The 20,588-nt window shown below is 33.9% G+C and overlaps 1 pseudogene; it reads left to right on the top strand.

Moving 5' to 3' along the window:
* The first annotated feature begins 239 nt into the window (after nucleotides 1–239).
* On the top strand, nucleotides 240–5,820 carry LOC110719630 (annotated as a pseudogene).
* The last annotated feature ends 14,768 nt before the right edge of the window (nucleotides 5,821–20,588 follow it).

The raw sequence follows: 20,588 nt of genomic DNA, 5'->3' as shown, positions 1-20,588 counted from the left end.
TCTCTTTATTTCCCAAATAAAACGAGTAAAATTAAAGATTATTTCTTATCATTGTCGTACCAATTTAACAACCTTATGTATCAAATTTCATCTAAATTATTGTTTTTATTACTCCAACAATCCAATTACGCCAAATACAAAATAATTATATCGAAATAATAATCTCCACATTTGGGTCATTGGACCTGGCTTATTACTTCGTATTATAATTTTTCTAAGGAAATAACTAAGATCTAAATGGTGTCGTGATTATCTGAGTTAAAGAAAAAGAGGAAAAATGACTAACATAAGATTCGTAAATTACTTCATTTATTGCCTTATTTTTAAATTAAACTCCCATCATTGCTTGTTTGTAGCTATTCACCTCCAACTTAGGCGAATCGTACATTATTTCCACTGCAAAATTCAACCTAATGAAACTTCAATCATATTTGTCTTTTTCCCACTTCAAATCCCAACCCCAAAAATCAGTAAAATGGGTAACAATTTCTGGGCAAATTACTGTGGAAATTCAGCCTTCCCATATGAAAATTTTGGCACATTTTTTGCATCAACAATTAATCCAAATTCATGTATAAACCACATCATAGTAATCTTCATTGATTTATTGCTCATTTTGTTATTTTTGTTCATCATTTTATCCACCCCTACAACCAAGAATTCTGCTTCTGCATTCAACATTTTTTCTGCTGCTGTAAATACTGTTCTTAGTTTAGCATACTTAATTCTTGGTTTATGGGTTTTGGATGACAAGATAAGAAGTGAAAAGATTATTTTGCCCCTGCACGGATGGCTGGTTCTGCTCTTTCAGGGGTTCACTTGGCTGTTTCTGAGTCTGATTCTTAGCTTCAGAAGATCATTTGGTTCACACTTAACCTTGTTTAAGATATGTTTCACTTTTTCTGGATTATATGCTGCATTTTTATTTGCAATTTCTGTTTATGAAGTGGTTGTTTCTAGTAGAGTGAGATACGTTAAGGTTGTCTTTGATTTTTTATTGCTTCCTGGAGTTATTTTGTTACTATCCTGTGTTTTTAAAGAGCATATTAATAAGCAAGAATCCGAATCGAAAGTTTGTTTACATGAGTCTAGTGTACCTTTGCTTGATAATGAAGATGTTTATACCACTGATGAAAATCAAAGTCTGTTTTCGAAAGCTGGGTTCTTCAGTAGAATGTCATTTTGGTGGTTAAATCCACTGATGAAAATGGGAAAGGAGAAAATTCTTGAGGATGAAGATATTCCTAAACTTAGGACTGCTGATCAGGCAGAAACCTGTTATCGCGATTTTATGGAGAAATTTAGCAATAGGAAAGAAAAAGAATCAAGTTCCAATTTTCCTGCTGTCATATTTTCCTGGCAATGGAAAGGAATTATGATTTCTGGGGCTTTTGCATTGGTTAAGGTGCTTACACTATCAACTGGGCCTCTTTTTCTCAAAGCATTCATTGATATAGCTGAAGGGAAAAGGGCCTTTAAATATGAGGGCTATGCAATCACTTTTCTGCTTTTTTTCACAAAAAGCTTAGAATCATTGTCAGAGAGGCAATGGTGCTTTAGGACTAGATTGATTGGACTCCAGATAAGATCGATGTTATCTGCAGCTGTTTATGCCAAGCAATTCAAACTCTCGAATGATGCTAAAACGAGTCACACTCCTGGTGAGATAGTGAACTATGTCACGGTTGATGCTTACAGTATTGGTGAATTCCCTGTCTGGTTTCATCAGATATGGACTGTGGTTCTCCAAATGTGTATTGCTTTGGTGATCATTTATTACTGTGTTGGGAATGCAACAATTGCGGCATTAGTGATTGTTATTATTGCAGTACTTGGAAACTCTCCCTTGGGTAAATTACAGCATAAATATCAAACAAAGCTTATGTTAGAACAGGATAAAAGGTTGGGGGCCATAACCGAAGCCTTGGTGACAATGAAGGTGCTGAAGGTATATGCTTGGGAAAACCATTTCAAGAAAGGCATCGAAAACTTGAGGGAAATTGAGTTCAGGTCACTAGCAGCTGTGCTTCTACAGAAAGGGTACTATATGATTCTTTTCTGGTCATTTCCAATACTGATGTCTATAGCTACGTTTGGGGCATGCTGTTTTTTTGGCATTCCTTTGGATGCTGGTAATGTTTTTACATTTTTAGCGACTTTGAGAATAGTTCAGGAGCCTGTAAGGTTAATCCCGGATGTTGCTGGAGCATATATACAGGCAAGTGTATCATTAGACCGAATCATAAGGTTTCTTGATGCGGCTGAATTGCAAAATCAACATATCCAGCAGAGGAAGAAAGGGAAGGAGCTAGAGAAGTCTATAGATATTAGAAGCACAGCAATTTCATGGGATTTCTCACTAAAGCCAACCCTTAGAAATGTAAATCTACTTGTTAAACCTGGAGAGAAGGTAGCCATTTGTGGAGAGGTTGGAGCCGGTAAATCCACACTCTTGGCAGCCATTCTTGGAGAAGTTCCAAGCATTGATGGCTCTGTAAGGCCCTATTCTCTTTACGTTACTATTTTATTACTTGTTTTTACTGAGTTTTATATAAGAAAGATTCGGATTCAGGATTTAATCGAACAACTTATCATTTTTTACTAAATTGTAAATGCGTGTATGTTGTGTAAATTGCACTGTCAGCTAAGTGAAATTTAATTACTAATCGGCTTCTGGTATTTCAGGTGCAAGTTTATGGAAACCTTGCATATGTCTCTCAAACAGCATGGATTCAGACTGGTACTATAAGAGATAATATTCTGTTTGGTTCTTACATGGATCATCAAAGATATCAAGACACACTTAAAAGGTGCTCATTGGTAAAAGATATAGACATGCTTCCATGTGGTGATCTCACTGTAATTGGGGAAAGAGGAGTTAACCTGACAGAAGCAACGAGTGCAACTAGCACGCGCCTTGTATCAGGATGCTGATCTTTACCTCCTGGATGATCCATTCAGCGCTGTTGATGCTCACACCGCGACTAGTCTATTCAATGTGATAAATAAGAAGCTCCCTTTCCTTTTGCTTAGTTCTAGTAAAAACAAACCTTTATTACTTAACTAACTTGAACAATTTTTGCAGAGATATGTCATGGGAGCTCTGGCAGGAAAGACTGTCCTGCTAGTCACTCACCAAGTTGACTTCCTACCTACGTTTGATTGTATATTGCCATATTGGTTAGTTTTAAATAAGTTCATATCTTTCGTTGACTATAGTTCCATCTTATCCTCAGCTCTAATCTAAGAAAGATAAAGAAAATAAGTGGAAACTAAAAAGACAACTGAACAAACTAAAGAGAGAAGATATATAGTTTTTCGATCTAAGCAAATGATCTTGTATATGTATCTTTTTTTTTTTTTTTTTTTCTTTTGCAGTTGATGGTTAAAGGTCAGATTATAAAGTCAGGCACTTATGAACAATTATTGACTTCAAGCCTTGAGTTCCAAAATCTAGTCAATGCGCATAACAACTCAATGCAGTCTGACAATTGTAAAGAGAGTAGATCTCTACCGAGTCTGAAAAGCGATGAAAGAGATAGTTTCAATCAGGACAAAGCACATGCATCCTTAGGTGATCAGTTGATTCAGAAAGAAGAAAGAGAAACAGGAGACAAAGGTTTTAAGCCCTATCTACAATACCTTAGTCATGGAAGAGGTTTCTTATACTCATCCTTGGCAGTCTTAGCCCATATCTTATTTCTTTTTGGGCAGTCTATACAAAGTTATTGGCTGGCCATTAATGTTCAAAATTCTAGTGTTAGTGAAGTGAAATTGGTGATGGTGTACTCAATTCTAGGATGTAGTGTGGGAATTTTCTTGCTCATAAGATCATTTTCTATTGTTTCCCTTGGTCTTGACACATCAAGATCAATATTTACTACTTTGCTGAACTCCCTTTTTCGAGCACCAATGTCCTTTTTTGATACCACTCCCCTAGGAAGGATACTCAGTCGAGTAAGATTATCAATCTATCTCTAAGCAAAGGTTGAGCATTCATCGTCAATTGTGGAAGGCTAACCTTTTATTTTATTTTTCCCTGTAGGTATCTTCAGATATTAGTATCATTGACCTTGATGTAGCCATGATGGTAAGCATGGCCCTAGCGTCTACACTAACAGCTTTCTTCAGCTTCGGTATCCTGGCTATTGTGACCTGGCAAGTCTTGCTTATCATTGTGCCTGTGGTGTATCTGACTATACTCTTACAGGTACCTCCAAATCTTACACATTAAATTTGGAAATTATTTTCTGGCATATTCTGAAAAGTTCTAGCAGGAGTTTTTGATCCTGTTAAGATACTAAAACTCGAATTTAATTACATGTATACAGAAATACTATTTTGCATCAGCAAAAGAGCTGATGCGAATCAATGGAACTACGAAGTCCACAATAGCAAGCAATCTTGCAGAGGTCAATTTGGGAGCCACCACAATACGAGCTTTTGGCAAGGAAGACCAATACTTCTCAAAGGCTGTAGAGCTTTTAGACAACAGTGCCAGCCCTTTCTTCCACAGTTTCTCTTCCAATGAATGGTTGATACAACGCTTGGAGATGCTATGTGCAGTTATTCTCTCATGCTCCGCTCTTGCAGTGACTCTGCTTCCTTTCAGTGAAGCCAACTCTGGTTAGTTTCTCACCTCCCAAAATCACGAAAACAAATTGGTTAATCTTTGTTATTCTGTGATTCTTTTTCTTACATTTTCTATTTGATGATGTTCTCGTGACAGGATTTATTGGGATGGCACTATCCTATGGTCTCTCCTTGAATATCTATCTTGTGAGTTCTGTCCAAAACCAGTGCATGCTGGCCAACATGATAGTTTCAGCTGAAAGGTTGGAGCAGTACATGCACCTTCCTAAAGAAGCATGTGAAATAATCCAAGAAAATAGACCTCCTCCTAATTGGCCTGATGTGGGGAAAATTGAATTTTATGAATTGAAGGTAAACTTGAATTACACTTGTATTTAAGCTTGTCAACTGCCAGAACATAGCTTCAGAAAAATAAATTGTGATATTCACAGGTTAAATATAGACCCAATGGTCCACTGGTTCTCCAAGGGATTAACTGCATCTTTGAAGGTGACAGCAAGATTGGGATCGTTGGGAGAACCGGAAGTGGGAAAACAACCCTTATCAGCACTTTGTTCCGTTTGGTGGAGCCTTCCGAGGGAAAGATCATCATAGATGGAATAGACATTTGCACCATTGGGCTTCATGATCTTAGATCTCACCTTAGCATAATTCCTCAAGAACCAACACTTTTTAATGCAAATTGTAAGTTATGCAATTATTTTCAATTTCGTTTAACCATATAGGTTTCTATAGTAGTGTATATGATTGGTTTATTTAGCTTTAAATTTATAATATCTTAATAAGCATACGAATAATTTTTCAATAATGTGTGTAGGTGAGGTTTATGGCGGTAAAGACCATGGAATATTGAAGATAGCAGCAATTGCGAATGAAAATGGATCTATTAAGTAGAGCTAAATATTTGCGAGCCACAAACACGTGGTGGACGAACCGTCTATTGCTGTCCCGAATTCAAATGTTATGATGATATGGCGCAATGTTGTCAAGATTACAATGATGGTGGTTGTATGAAGTAGCTCTAGGTTTAGAGCATTTATAATTATACCTATAAAGTAATACAATAGTAAACCTTGTTTTTATAATAAAAAAGGAAATTTGTCATACCTTTTCGTTCTTGAATGAATAAACAAAGACTTACTTCGTACGGAGTATTATATACTTGTATTTCATAATTGTATTGTTTTTTCACCCCCATTTATTATACTTATTTGCTGATTTAGTTCACCTGATCTGAACTTATTTTTTCTGATCTGAACTTATTTTTTCTGATTTGACCTTATTTTAATTACTTCAATATTCTACTTTTAATGTTAATCAATATTAATGTTTAATTATTATTGTTATTATTATTATTATCATTATTATTATTATCATTATAATTATTATTATTATTATTATTATATTATGATCATTTAATTTATATTATATTATATTATTATTATTATATGATATTATATTACTATGATATTATATTATTATTATATTATTATATTATATTATATTGTATTATATTATTATTATTATATTATATTATGTTATTATTATTACTATTACTATTATATTATATTATATTATATTATATTATATTATTATTAAATAATAATAATATCATTATTGTTAATGGAATTGTTTCTAAAATTTCAAAAGGTGAGATTGTTTCTGGAAGATGGAGCAAAGGTGTGATTATTAGATTTCATTTTCCTTTTTTTATTTAAGCTTTTATATTTAACTTGTTTAGGGCGTTTAAGTGTTTTTTTATTCATTTGTTCCTCTATTGAACCTTTTTTTATTCATGCGTGTATGGTTGTGTGGGAATGACACATTGACCCGTTTTAACCCGTCAAAACCCGAATTTAACCCGACCTGAATTCAACCCGACCCGAATTTAACCTGACCTATTACTAACCCGACCCGAATTTAACCTGACCTATTACTAGCCCGACCCGAATTCAACCCGATCTATCATTAACCCGACCTGAAATCAACCCGACTTGTTATTGACCCGAAATTAACTAGCAATCTAGGATTACGTCATATTTTTTTTTCTTTCCCTAATTCTATGAGTTATTTTCCTATTTAAGCTTATTCAAATATTTTCAAAAAAATTCTCTATTATCAAATGTATTATAATTTACGTCTCAAAAAAACCTATGAAAATTTATGAATACCACTACTTTTTGGATGCATGTGCATTCTTTATTCGAATTTAGTAATTACTATTTACGAATACTACTACTTTGTAGGTGCATGTGCATTAATGTAGTCAACCCGAAATGAGCCGACCCGAATTAATCCGACCCACACTTCACACTTCACAATTGGCAATTATGGTTGCTACATTCACACTTCACAATTTTATTCGATTACATGAGTTGGATATACCCATTGATAGTGGTATAGAAATCGAACCAAGAGCAGATTATGATTTGTTTAACGAGAATTAATATAGTTGTAATGAAAGAAGTACAACTTAATATAGCGAAGGAAATTTGGAACTTCTTGTAATGAAAATTATATTTGTAAACGTTTATGATTTGGAGCTTATAATGAAATTTTAATTATTATCGTTTATTGTTTGTGCTATTTAATAACATAGACAATATTGCTAGTTCAAACAAACGATAAAATCAAATCCGATACATCATAAATCAATAATAATAATAATAATAATAATAATAATAATAATAATAATAATAATAATAATAATAATAATAATAATAATAATAATAATAATAATAATAATTTGATCTGAACTTATTTTTTCTGATCTGATCTGATCTGAACTTATTTTTTCTGAAATAAGTAAAAATAAGGTGAACTAAACAGGGCCTTAGTTCTAACTTCTAAGTAAGCCCCTTTGGGAAAGTTTTATGCAGGTTTTTCTGGCTTGAAATACTAGTTCTAACAAAAATACTAGAGCTAATCAAAGTGAGTCCAATCCGATTTTGGGTAGGTTTTTCCGGTTCGAAATTGGGTCAAGCTCGACCCTATTTTTAATTTTTTTTTTGAATGAGCTTAAAAATGCAATTTTATGCACATTTAGTTGATTTTTTTGGGTCAGCCCGAATTAGTTGATTTTTTAACCTAATCCCGACCCAAACCCGACCCATCACGTCCAAGGATCACCTTTAAAAAAATACCAAGTAAAAATGGAGGGAAACGCCACGTCTTTATCTGTTGTATATTTACTTTGATTCCAAATTTCATATTTGAGCAAAAGCTAAAAGAAAGTGTGTTCCAACAAAAATGGAAATGAACGAGACATATATAAGTCCATTGAAGCAGCTTTATACTTTTATCTCCCTCTTTCTCTCTCATCCATTGAAGCGCGTACTCCGAATTCTCCATTGAAGCAGCTCGTGATCTTTCTTTCCTCCATTGAAGCAGCTTCTGAGGTAAGATCATTTCTGTTTCTTTTCCTAAATCACCGAATATCAATGTCACAATCTAGAGTTTGTCGTTCATTGAATTTTTAGTATATTCAATTTAGGGTTCTTATAAGGTGAATTGTTTATTGAACTTTTGTTTATAATTACTGAGTTATGAAAGAGTATAACGATCGATTTTATTGGTAGAATTTTGGTGTGTGCAATTTAAGTTGATATTCTTATGCGAGAAGAATTTTATGTGAATTTTGGAGTATAATTTGATAATTGAGTGAAATTGGGTTGTTATGTGTTGTAAAATGCAAATGTACCTTGTTTGTTAGCTGTTTCGCGGGAGGACTCATTGCATTGCTTTGTGTATGGATTAATGAGGGAATAAGGTTTTGTCAATGGGCTCTAGAGTAGTTTTATCAACTGCTTGGATTTAATTTTGCATAAGCAATTTTTAAATTCATATCTATAGCACTACAAAGTCTTATGCAAGGTACTTCCTTGTATCATTTTCATGAACAAAATGAATTCTATAAGATATGCAAACTTAATTCAAACTCGCTAATCCATCTGTAAATGTTGCGTAATTGACTGATAAGGGCATAAGGCTTCTGTTATTTATGGTTATATGGATTTGTGGCAATATCCCTAACGGCTACATTTTCAGTTTGAATTTTTTGCAAAATTTGGCAGGTATGATTATATTAATAGCTCGCATTCTTGCAAGTGATTATGTGTTTGCAATAAATGCTATTAGGTGATTAAGTTCTTTGTGTGGTTAACTATGTAGTTTAACAAATTTCCGGTGGGTAAACTTGCCTGAAAATGGGACTCAATCACCAAAAGATGATAAAAAAGTGGCTATCACAAAAAGATGAAAAACACAAGAACTTGATCACCAAATGTGGGCTTAACTCCTCATTAAAAGTCCTATTTTCTATGATTTCAGGAATACCCTTAGTAAAATTGAAAGTGTCATATAAGTAAGAAGATTTCTCAATCAATAGGAGATAGTCTCTAATTTGTTTGTTGTATATACTAGTAATTAATTTGTGTATGAATTAAGTATTAATTACTCGAGATGCTAATTTGTATCATATATTATGCTCCTAATAGATGAACGATTTCAAGGGACGGTATGGGATGCGCTTTAGTATCGTCTTACGAGTTGGTCAGATGTTTTTTTCCAGCATTTCTATTGCTCTGTTGATATACAGCAAGCAAATCGAATTAACTGACGGCATTTGGTTCAAGTAATGCATCTTTATTTATTTTATATTGGATTTAAAATAATTACTTTTGTACAAATTTTAACATTTTTTTTTGTTAGTGGTTTGATGCTTTTAATGGGCATTTTGGATGGCTGGAGTTTTCTCCTTATATGGGGAATAGATATTCGGACTTTTCCCGTCTACTATTCTATTATCCGTTTCGGTGATGTGGTATGCTTTTTTTTAAGGGAAATTCTACATGGTGGCCTCTAGATTTCAGCTTTTCTACGTGGAAGAAGAACTTTTTTCTCAAACTCTCTTCAGTGGCACCAAGGTTTAGAATAATTGACCATAACGACCTTTTTTAGGTTTATGGCTAACCTTTATAGTTAAAATAGTTGACCTTTGAAAAAAAAACCCAAAATTCAGCCACCACCAACCCAGCCCCAGCAGCCCCTCCCCTTCCGGCGTCCACCAGCCACCTCTCCCCCACCCCTACCAACACCAGCACCCAGCTCCACCTTCGCCGGTGTGCCGGCCTTCGACCCCCCACCTCCACCTCCTCTCTTTCTCCCAATCTCGACCCCCACCACCCCCCATTTCCCTCACCGCCCCACTACCGACCTCGACCCCACCCCAAACCACCCCGAAAACCGACGTACCTCCTTGTCGACCCCTCTCCCTAGTTTGCCGACCCAAAAACCCTTAAATCCACCCTAAAATACCAGAAAATACCCAAACCCGTTCAGGGTTTCGAAACAAAACCCAGGAAATGGGTTTCGGTTTTCAGGTGGTTTTGGGTAGGTTTTAGGGTTTCCGTGGTCGGCTCACAGAGGAGGGGGTTCGTCGGGGAAGGGCGCTGGTTTTCGCGGTGGTTTGGGGTGCGATTAGGGCTCCGCGGGCGGTGGTGGAGGAAATGGGAAAGAGAGAAGGTGTAGGGTGGGCAGCAGTGGGGGGAATGGGAAATGGGAAGGAGAGGAGGTGCGAGGCGTCGCCGGTCGGAGGTGGGGGAGGCTAGGCGTCGCTAACTGGAGGGGGGAGGCCAGGTGTCGCCGGCTGGGGGTTGGCCGCCGACAGTGGTGGCTGGGTTGGTGATTAGGTTTTTTTTTTAATTTTATTATTTATAAAATAATTTTTTAATAAAAAAATCAAAGGTGGTTAACCATTCTAACCATAAAGGTTAGCCATAATCCTAAATAAGGTCACTATGGTCAATTATTCTAAACCTTGGTGCCACTAAAGAGAGTTAAAAAAAAGTTCGTCTTTCACGTAGAAAAGCTGAAACCTGGAGGCCACCACGTAGAATTTCCCCTTTTTAAATTAGTTTCATATTAATTTTGCTGACAATTTTAATTAGTTTTATATTAATTATAATTGACTAATTAATTTAACTCTTAATGCAGAATGTATTCACTTATGCGTTGGCCGGCACAAACTCGATGGCATCGATGGTGCTCTTCTACACCGTTGACACACATAAATGCAGTATAGAGGGGTTTGGACTCTGTACTGTATATCTATTAGCTAGTATATCGGCATTTGTGGCCACTGTTTGTATTACCTATTCCACTCTTGTTGGACTTCGGGTTGGACTCACTGTTTAGTAGTCTATATATTCATTCAAGTTTTATGATTAAAGTTTGCTTATATCACATGTTACTTGCAACAACACAAGTAGGATTTAATTATACAAAGAAAAGATAAAGTGTGCTCTAAATGACTTAGTCAATACTATCGCTTACTAATTTATGCAAGCTTGCCATTAGTATTCTATTCTAAATTATGTGAGCGCGCTTTTAAAACCACGACTTAGTATATGAGATTATTATGCTTTATGCTATTTCCAATCACCCTATACATAGAGACTCTATGATAGAGTTATAAACTATAACAGTTGCATTGATCACGTTAAGGCAAAGGTTATGTCTTTGTTTTTTCTCTTTATATGTGATTAAACACACAAAATATCAAAGAGAAATTGCACTCTTTGATGCAATTCTCGCCTTCTAAGCCTATTATGAGGATCGCCTTTCTAGCTAGGCTCGTTGTATTAGCTACACAAGGTAAACTATATAGTTTTTTGCCCTCTTTGAGCTCATCAAAGAAGACAATATTTTTTTTTAATACTTAATTTGAAAAATTACCCTCCTTGTTTATGAAAGACTTGTTTAATATTTGTCTAAAAAACAAGCTTTTTTAGTAAATTTACATGGGATTTTAATCCAAATCCTTTGTGCATTTGCACAGTATACAATCAATTGAGTTAGTAGGCTATATAATCAGGTGGAGGAAATACTGGAACCAGCAGCAAAATGGCAAATTTTGCAGGTATAAACTTAGCTTCTAATGTGCTTAAACTTAGTAAGAAGTATGATAAAAATACCTAGATCATTGATTCAGGTGATTTTGACCACATCTGTGGGAATAGGGAAGCCTTTAGTAGTTTTTAAATGCTTGAACAAACCTGTGAAGGTCGGTTTTCTAGATGGATGTGTGAAAGATGTGACGGAGGTTGGGAATGTGAAAAACTCAGAGAAATTGACAAGTGAAAGATGGAAATGATTAATATTTTGTTTCTTAGATTGATGAAGTATTAGATATGACTATAAAATAAATGTTTGTGTTCAACAACTATATTATATGTCTAATTCTAGGAAAATGTGAAATATCAATCAATTTTTTGTTATTACGTAATTAATTAAATTAATATCTTAGTAAATACAAAATATTATTATCTTTTGTTGAAACATTTGATTGAAATAATAAAATTCGACATTATAAATAAGATGCATAGTAAAAGACACACGTTGGATATAGTGATAAGTGCATCTTCTTGTGTATCCTTTTTTTCGATAAATAGTTATCATTTACAAATAACTTTTAAGGCAATAAACAAACAATGATGAAACTACAATTATTGGATAGCTTCAAACAATAAGAAATAACAAAGAGCGACGATATCATGTAGAATATCAATTCATAAACAGAAAATGTACTATTAATAATATAGGTTAGTGTTGCCGAATTGTAGATTATTATTGTCTTTAATAATCCGAGTAATATTTATTTCAACTGAAATTGTTTTTATTGGATATAAAGATAATATATTATTTGAATTTATATATTTACATGTATGATGTGCTAATAATTTTACTGTAGATTTTATTCGATTTGTTGTTTGATTAATATTTTCATGTTTATTAAAAGACATTTATAAATAAGTCTTTTGTCATATAATCACTAGGTTGTATAGTTTTATTGGGAAATAATATACATCACTAATGTAATATAATGTATACTACTTTTAATATTCACAACACAACTAATTGACAATAAAAATAAAAAAATAAAAAAAATTCTTAATTGTAGTTTTAAATTTTTTGCCTTATTATTTTATTTTTCTATATGCATTGCATTTGTTTATTCCACGTGAGTTGCCTTATTTTTTTTTATTATGTCACAATTAATTATGGGGAAAATATTATATATTACTACCGTGCATCGCACGGACACTACCTAATATTATATAAATGACAGTTGAATGATAACTTTTAAGCATGAATTACTAGTGTCCAACAATGAAAAACAGAATCGAAGATTGTGAAATCAAAAATTGAAGATGAATATGAAATTATTAGGGATGATTGTTAAAAATTCAATGTTCATATGCAATAAATATACAATTCATGAATTATTTTTAAATTCAAGTGAGATACATTTAGACCGAATTATACTTGACCTAAAACTAACTCCTTACTCCTTTCAAGAAAATTGCAACTCCCTAAACATTAATATACAATTAACTAGCTCAAAACAAGATTAATATGACTTTGCAGTTCAATTGAAAGTAGTCAGTTCTGAATTGAGTACCTTAATTTGCATTACAAGTAAGTTGGTCAATTGAAGGGAACACACTAATTTGAGTCGATCAATCAAACGCAAGTTGATAGATTTTCGAATTTGTGATTGAATTTACCAATTTTCCAGTATTAATCAAACAACAATTCACTCACAAGTCAGAACCAAAGGTTTGAGGGGAGCGACTAGACACTAGAGTAAGAAAGACGAGAGAGAATGAGCAAGGGGAAAGGGACTACTTACAACATGGTACTTCTAGCATTTCTTAAAAAAAAAAAAAAAATCAACTCAAGTCAACAGGTCGAGTTTGGTCAAATTTTGGATTGTTTGAAATTTTTTATCATTACAAATTATGATAGATGGGTCAAATTAGGTTAATTTTGGGTTATTTAGGTCAAATTGGATTAGGTTCATGTTCTCTCTCCATAAAGTCGAGTCAAAAATTAAGTTTAGGTACAATACAACTTTTTACAATGTTATTAATTAGAGATATTAATTGTTAAAATTGTGCAATAGCCCGCGTAATCAAAGAAATAGTATGTTAACTAAAAACACGGAGATAGTATATAATAAGTCTTTGTTTATTCATTCAAGAACAAAAAAAATACATATGATAGCTTTTTTTTCAATCAAAAGGGCAAGGATCACTATTACTTATATAAATATAAATGTTCTAAATCTAGAGCTTTTTCATACAACCACCATCATTGTAATCATCACAGCATGACTTTGGATCATCATAACATTTGAATTCAAGACAACAATATTTTGTTCGTCCACCACGAGTCTGTGGCTCGCAAATATTAAGCTCTACTTTTATATTGTCAATATTATTCAACATATCCTTGCGTGATAACTTCAATCTGCCTTCACCGCCATAAACAGTACCACCTACACATTATTGAAAAGTTATTTGTATGCTAAGACGATTGAATCTATATTATAAATTTTGATGGCATACTTGTAGCTAAATAAAACAATCATCATTCTCATTATTATGTGCACCATATATAAACTGCTAGAGAAACCTATATTGTTAAGTGAAATAAAAAATAATTGCATAACTTACAAATATCTGCATTTGCAGAGATCAAAAGAGAGAAAACCATGACAACTACAGGAAAAATGGTACTTGATGCCATTATTATCGATTGAATAGAGAATAAATTTTATGTGTATGTAATGACTTCAGCTAGAATTGAATTTATCGATACATAGTGTTTGTAATTTTGGAAGGTTAATTAGCTGTCAAAATAAGATATGTATCACGTTTGATACGGAGTGGTGATCACAATGAATTACTTTCCTTGTCTTAATATGCAAAAGACATGCATATCCTAGAATTGAATTTATAGTTACGTGATGTATGTAATTATGGAAGATTAAGATTTTGATAGCTAATTAATTAATTGTCAAAGTAAAATCTGTATCACATTTGATATGGATTTGTGATCACAATTAATTACTTTCCTTATCTTAATATGCAAAAGATATGCATATCCTTGATTATAAAGATATCAACGGAACGATTTGTTAATGCTCCAAATCCAATGTAATAGTACGTACTTGTAATATTATTTGGAGGATACTGTCACCATTTTTGTAATACTTATATTGTCAAAAAAAATTCATTGTACTTTTGTAAAGGGTTATAGTAGTATATTACTCCGCACTTCAGTAGTATCATAGTATGTTATTCAATAACTAGTTCGTATGTTAGAATATTGAATATTTTCTACAAGTGATATATCGTACTTTTTTTTTTTTTAGAGGGAGCGAAGATAGAGCATCAATAACTATATACTAAAAGACACACCAGCAATGACACGTGTCATCTTCTGGTGTGTCCTTAGTATATTTTTGTAAAAAAAATAATAATAATAAAATAATTGATAGTATAGAGAATGTACGGAAAATATTTTTTTCCAATATTTTGGAAAAAATCGTAAAATAATCAACTTAGATATCTAACCATATCTTTATATAAATTTCTATATAATTAATTACTTTTTAATACATAAATAATAATTATTTATTGTAAAAAATCATGTTTATAAATTTTTCAACCCACATAATTGGTGAATGAAAAATTATCAATTGTGAAATAAAACAAATATGCCATTAGAGTTCAAATAGAAGAAAGCTTGAATAAAAAATAATAATATATAGTCATAAAAGATACAAAAAAATATTTTAAGGTCCTTGATTTGGGATAAAATAAGAAATAGATTCTGGATCAAATTATTTTTTATATTTAAATATAGTTTCAAATTGATACTCCGTAATAAAGAGTGAAAAATCGTGCATGGCACGGGATCTAACCTAGTTTATTATAAAAATCAAGTCAAGTCCATTTCCGTCAAAGCTGTGATACTTTGAGGAAAGGAACCCAATCATACAAGTTCAACACTCGTACCCGTTTCTCCCCTAGCTACAAGATGCGCTACTGTATTACAACATCTTTTGACATGTGAGAAACCAAGCATCAAAACAAGCTCTATCAACACAAATATCATCGTAGACTACATGAATAATTGAATAGGGGAAAAACCACAAGCTTTCGAAGACACAGCATTGATGACATTCAAGTAATCAGACTCCACCCATAGGTTCAAATACCCCAGCCTCCTTGCCAGTTGCATAGCATACCTCATAGCCATTGCTTCCACACATTCCGGGCTTGAAGCACCAACCTTCTTCGTGGCTGTCAATAAAAGGCGCCCCTCAACATCCCTGAAGACGACACCCAGGCCAGCAGCCCCTCCCACAGGTACATGGGCGTCCACATTAGCCTGCACACACCCAACAGGTGGGCAGCCCCAAGGGGTGCTTCTGCTAGCTCTAGATCGAACCACAGCAGGTAAAGACACCTTTGCATTGTATATATTATACTCCTGCACCAATCTACAATACCCTGCCGTAAGCAACACTGCATCAGGTCGTTCATTCTCAAAAATGACCAGATTTCTACATCGTCAAGCAGACCACATTAGCACTGCCATAGTGCATACTTCCTCCGCAATAAATTTATTAATTAGCCTTTCCCAGAATGCAGCAAAAGACTCACTGGGAGTTCCAATTAAATTCGCCTTCAAATCAGTATGTTCCCAAATCATACCAGCAGCAGTACAATATAACAATGAGTGCAATATAGTTTCCCTCTCACAGTCTCACATCCACAAACCTGACATGAGGCATCACTAATAATATGTCGGTGCACGAGACGATCCATCACTGCAAGGTTGCCTTTAATCGCGCTCCATAGAAAATGTTGAAGCATAGGAGGGCCCCTCATCTTCCAAACTGATCTCCACAGGTGATCATTGTTTCCCCCCAGAAACTCAGCATTGCCATCCCCCTTAGCTAACCAATACCCTGACTTAACAGAGTATGTACCTTTCTTAGCCAAATACCAAAACATCCCATCCATTAGCACCCTTTGAGACAGAGGTACTGCAAGGTTCAAAACTTGAAGTCTCTGAGTCAACAAGCCCTTATTTTATCCTCGTCCCATTCAGCATATCCCTCCTTCACTCCTTCATAAGTTCCTGCACCAACATGGCAACATATTATCGTCCCCACTAGCAAGCGGTTGGGGAGTGATATATCATACTTGTATTAATTAAAGTTTAGATTTCATTTGGCAAAAGGAATATTCTAACGATTGCAATTCATTAATAAAATTATTTCTATTTTCCATATATATAAACTTGCATATGTTCAATAATAAATGATTTTTTATACTACACAATTTCAACCCCAAAAAAAAAAAAAAAAAAAAAAAAAAAAAAAAAAAAAGTTGTTCAAAGCTAGGAGTTAGCAGCATTGGGCCAGCAGCAATGAACGACATTGTTGAGGACAACAGTAGAAGCAACGGACGAACAATGATGGAAGCTTTGCAGGTTGATTTTCTAGCAACGAGCAATAGCTGAAATTAGAGAAAATAAATTAAGATTTGTCCTAATTCTTAACCCACATCTATTCATCATAACTACATTAAGATGCAATTGAAAGTACAGGGCTAGTGGTTACAGCATGATAATATGGCACATGATTGTCTGATCACTGTCCTGAAAGACAACAATACAGAAATCAGGACTAATTCTTCATTAATTTGACAGCATTTTCTCAATCGCCCTTATTCCTGTTATCCTTATTATCAAAAGAAGGGAGAGGTACAGTTGGGGACTTGGGGAGGGCGGGCGGTTATTGAGAGACTATAAATTTAATCTTGGAGGAATAATGATGCGTTCAGTGTTCTGCAAATCATCAAATTGAGCAATGCTACTTAAAGAGGTATGATTCTTCAGCCCTTTGCATAGCTATAAACCATTTTTCTATCAAGCAAACTGAATTTATTGAGCGTCAATACATAAAATGAGTACTAGAGTAGGGAAAGTTAGTATCTTCCTAGTTATGGCTTTAAATAGCTTCTGATCAAAATATGAAGTTAACTACATTGCATTCAAGATCCCCCTAAAAACTTACATAAGGAGCTTCTTTCACACATGAAACTGTAAAAGGTAGCCATGTTAGAACAATGGAATTAAGAAAATACCAATAGCGCCAATAGCATCTAGATGATCGGCATCTTACACCACCCCAAATTCCAGAGAATTCCTTATCAGAAAGTCCTGCAAGCTCCTCTTTGAAACCTGCAAAGATCACCAATTTACCATAATACAAATCTAAATAGTGGTCCATTTACTTAGATCCAACATTGGCAACATCAGCCTTTTATATGCAAACACAAATAATAAATCCTTGTTGTATCAAGAGGGTTGAAAAGGGGGATTGATAAAAATTATAGGAGGAATCAAAAGAGTAGAATTGTCAAACTGTCATGGATTATGGGGTAAAGACAAAGATTGATTAAAAATTTCAGGGGATAGAAAATCACAATTAGCACATCAAATTTAGCATTGAATAGAATCCAACAGTGAGGGAAAACCCAATCAACATTCTTAACAATAAACAATGAGAGCATGGATAATCCACCAAAGAGCATGGATAATCTACCAAGTGTATACAATCTCTCAATCCTTTTAATATCAAGAGCAACTTTTACATGCAAGAATGAAAAGATCAGTTCAGAGTGAAGTCTACCACATCTCCAAATGACCGAATTACTATGGATAATTGGGTATATACATACTAACTTAGAAAATGAAACAGTGGAATTTAAATTTTATTCAAAATTATCAAAGTTATCTCAAAATTCATATACTTCGTATATTGATTTCATTAGCCTTTCAAGCAAAAGGGTGGACCTCTGGATCAATATCTTAACGTTCCTCAGTTATCAATGCCTTTCTCTTCATGCTGTTTTGCTTTTCTCTACCAGTGATTGTTTTTCCAGTAAGTTACTGTCTGAACATTCACGCTAAGATGTATAGCTGGCAAAAATATCAACTACCTAGACAAGCATTAGGCTTTAATGCTCCATTACAGAGCAAGTCTGATGCAGATTGCTCATCAGAATGCTGTACAGTCTTAGGCTCGCTCCTAGGTCTTGTATAGTCTTAAAGCAAGTCTTAGGCTCCTAGGTCTTGTATAGTACAAGAGCAAGTCTGATGGATATTGCTCATCATTTTACTGAAATGAACACTACTAACAATCTCGACAATGACAATAATAAATTAGAATCTAATACCTAAAACAATAATCAATTGAAGAACAATCTCATACCATAAACTTTGAAGCATACTCATTTTCTCAGATTTGATATCATATGCCTTTAATTAAAAGAGTGTACACAAAAAATTCAGAAATATCCCAACAAATTACATCAAGTGTCTTTGACGCAATTTGGAGTTTATAGACTACAGGGTACGCATCAAACCCCTCACTCATAGAGAGTTACAAAAAATCTATTCTGATTGAAAGGATGTGAATGGGGAAGCAAGCAACTTACAGCATATCTAAGAAAAGTCACGACCTTGTCACCAGTTTTAAACCTTGTTACGGCAAAACCAGCATGAACTACCACCTCAGCAACGTAACATCAGCTCCTAAACCAACATGAAAAACGGGCTTAAGATAAAGAAAGATCATGCAAGATATAGTCATCGTCTATGCAATGAACTAGCAGTTAAAATAAAAATCACTAATTTACAAGCACCCATTACTAAGCTTTTACACTACATATTGAGAAGAATTTATTGAAAACGGTGACAGCCACGACACTTCCAGAAGAATAATAATGATATATCAAATTCCAGACGAAATCAGTTTAAAACGTGAATATCACAAGACAATACAACAATATAGAGAAAGTTAATTCTTGAGAATATATGAAATAAGATACTGGTATACTACAACATTATCCGCATCCAAAACAAAACGGCATTGATATTCTTCAGATATTGAGATTAAAAACACAATTCTCCAAAGCTGCCACTGGTTACCACCATCCACAGCTTTCTCATGGGGCAGAGGTTGGATAACCAAAACAACGTACTACTCGTGTGAAGTGCAAAAAAAGTACAACAGTATTACCAGTATAATTGTATGACATATATTAAAAATGATGTTTGAAACAATAAGCAACCAGTGGCAATACCATTTTCTCGACAAAATTTACGTTCTCATTTGACTCTTGAGCAGAAGAGATTCATCAAGTTGGGATGATTCGTTAGAATAGCATAAGCTTCGACATCATCAACAATTTCATTAATCAATCATCTAATTTCATGTATCAACACAAAGCCAATAACAAGGCATAGCTTACCAAATGAAAAGTAATTTATTTGATATTGTTAATATATTCGAATAAGCTGAAAAAAAAAATGAATTTAAAAATTAAAAACTCAGTCAGTATAAAACTGAGTAAATTAATTATGATAAGAAGTAAAGGTTTTCCAGGTCAAAAGCGGGGTTTATTGAAATTTCCATTTTGAGCAAAAGCTGAAGAAAGAGGGTTTCAACAAAAATTGAAATGAACCAAAAAAAAAATAAAAAAGCAGAATTATTGATATTAAGATCGAAAGCATTACATACCAAAACTGAAAACACACTCATTTTTCTGCTCGATCATCGGAGTTCCGTTTACGTCCACTTCACCGGCCTTTCCTATTACACGGTTAGTTTTCATTTTAATATTTCAAGTGTTAATTTCATTCACTGTTTATGTGCTCAAATGCATTTTCCGCCCAAATTCAATAAATTAGTATCAAACCTGCGGTGATTCTCTGTTATTAGCCGTTGGATCCGCTCATTCTGAGACGTCGATTGTTATTTGCTAGTGCTGACGTGTTACCTGCCGTTGTTAGTTCTAGCCTTACTTGGTGATTTTTTTTTTTTATTTTTTTTTTTTTTTGAAACAAGCCTTACTTGGTGATGAACTCCTTGCATTTTGTTAATTTTTTTTTTTAAAAAAAAAATTGGGAGGAGAGAGAAAGTGTTGATGTCAACAAGATAAGTGAAGAAGAAATGGGGGGAAAGAGGGAGAAGATGTAAAATGTAGACCTGATCAAATTGAGCTGACCTGACTCAGCCCGATTTTGGATGGGTTTTGGGTAGATTTTTCTGGCCTAAAATCAGGTCG

This window comes from Chenopodium quinoa, unplaced genomic scaffold (assembly GCF_001683475.1).
Source record: "Chenopodium quinoa cultivar QQ74 unplaced genomic scaffold, ASM168347v1, whole genome shotgun sequence".
Classification (NCBI taxonomy): domain Eukaryota; kingdom Viridiplantae; phylum Streptophyta; class Magnoliopsida; order Caryophyllales; family Amaranthaceae; genus Chenopodium; species Chenopodium quinoa.
This window is presented reverse-complemented; position numbering and strand designations above follow the sequence as displayed.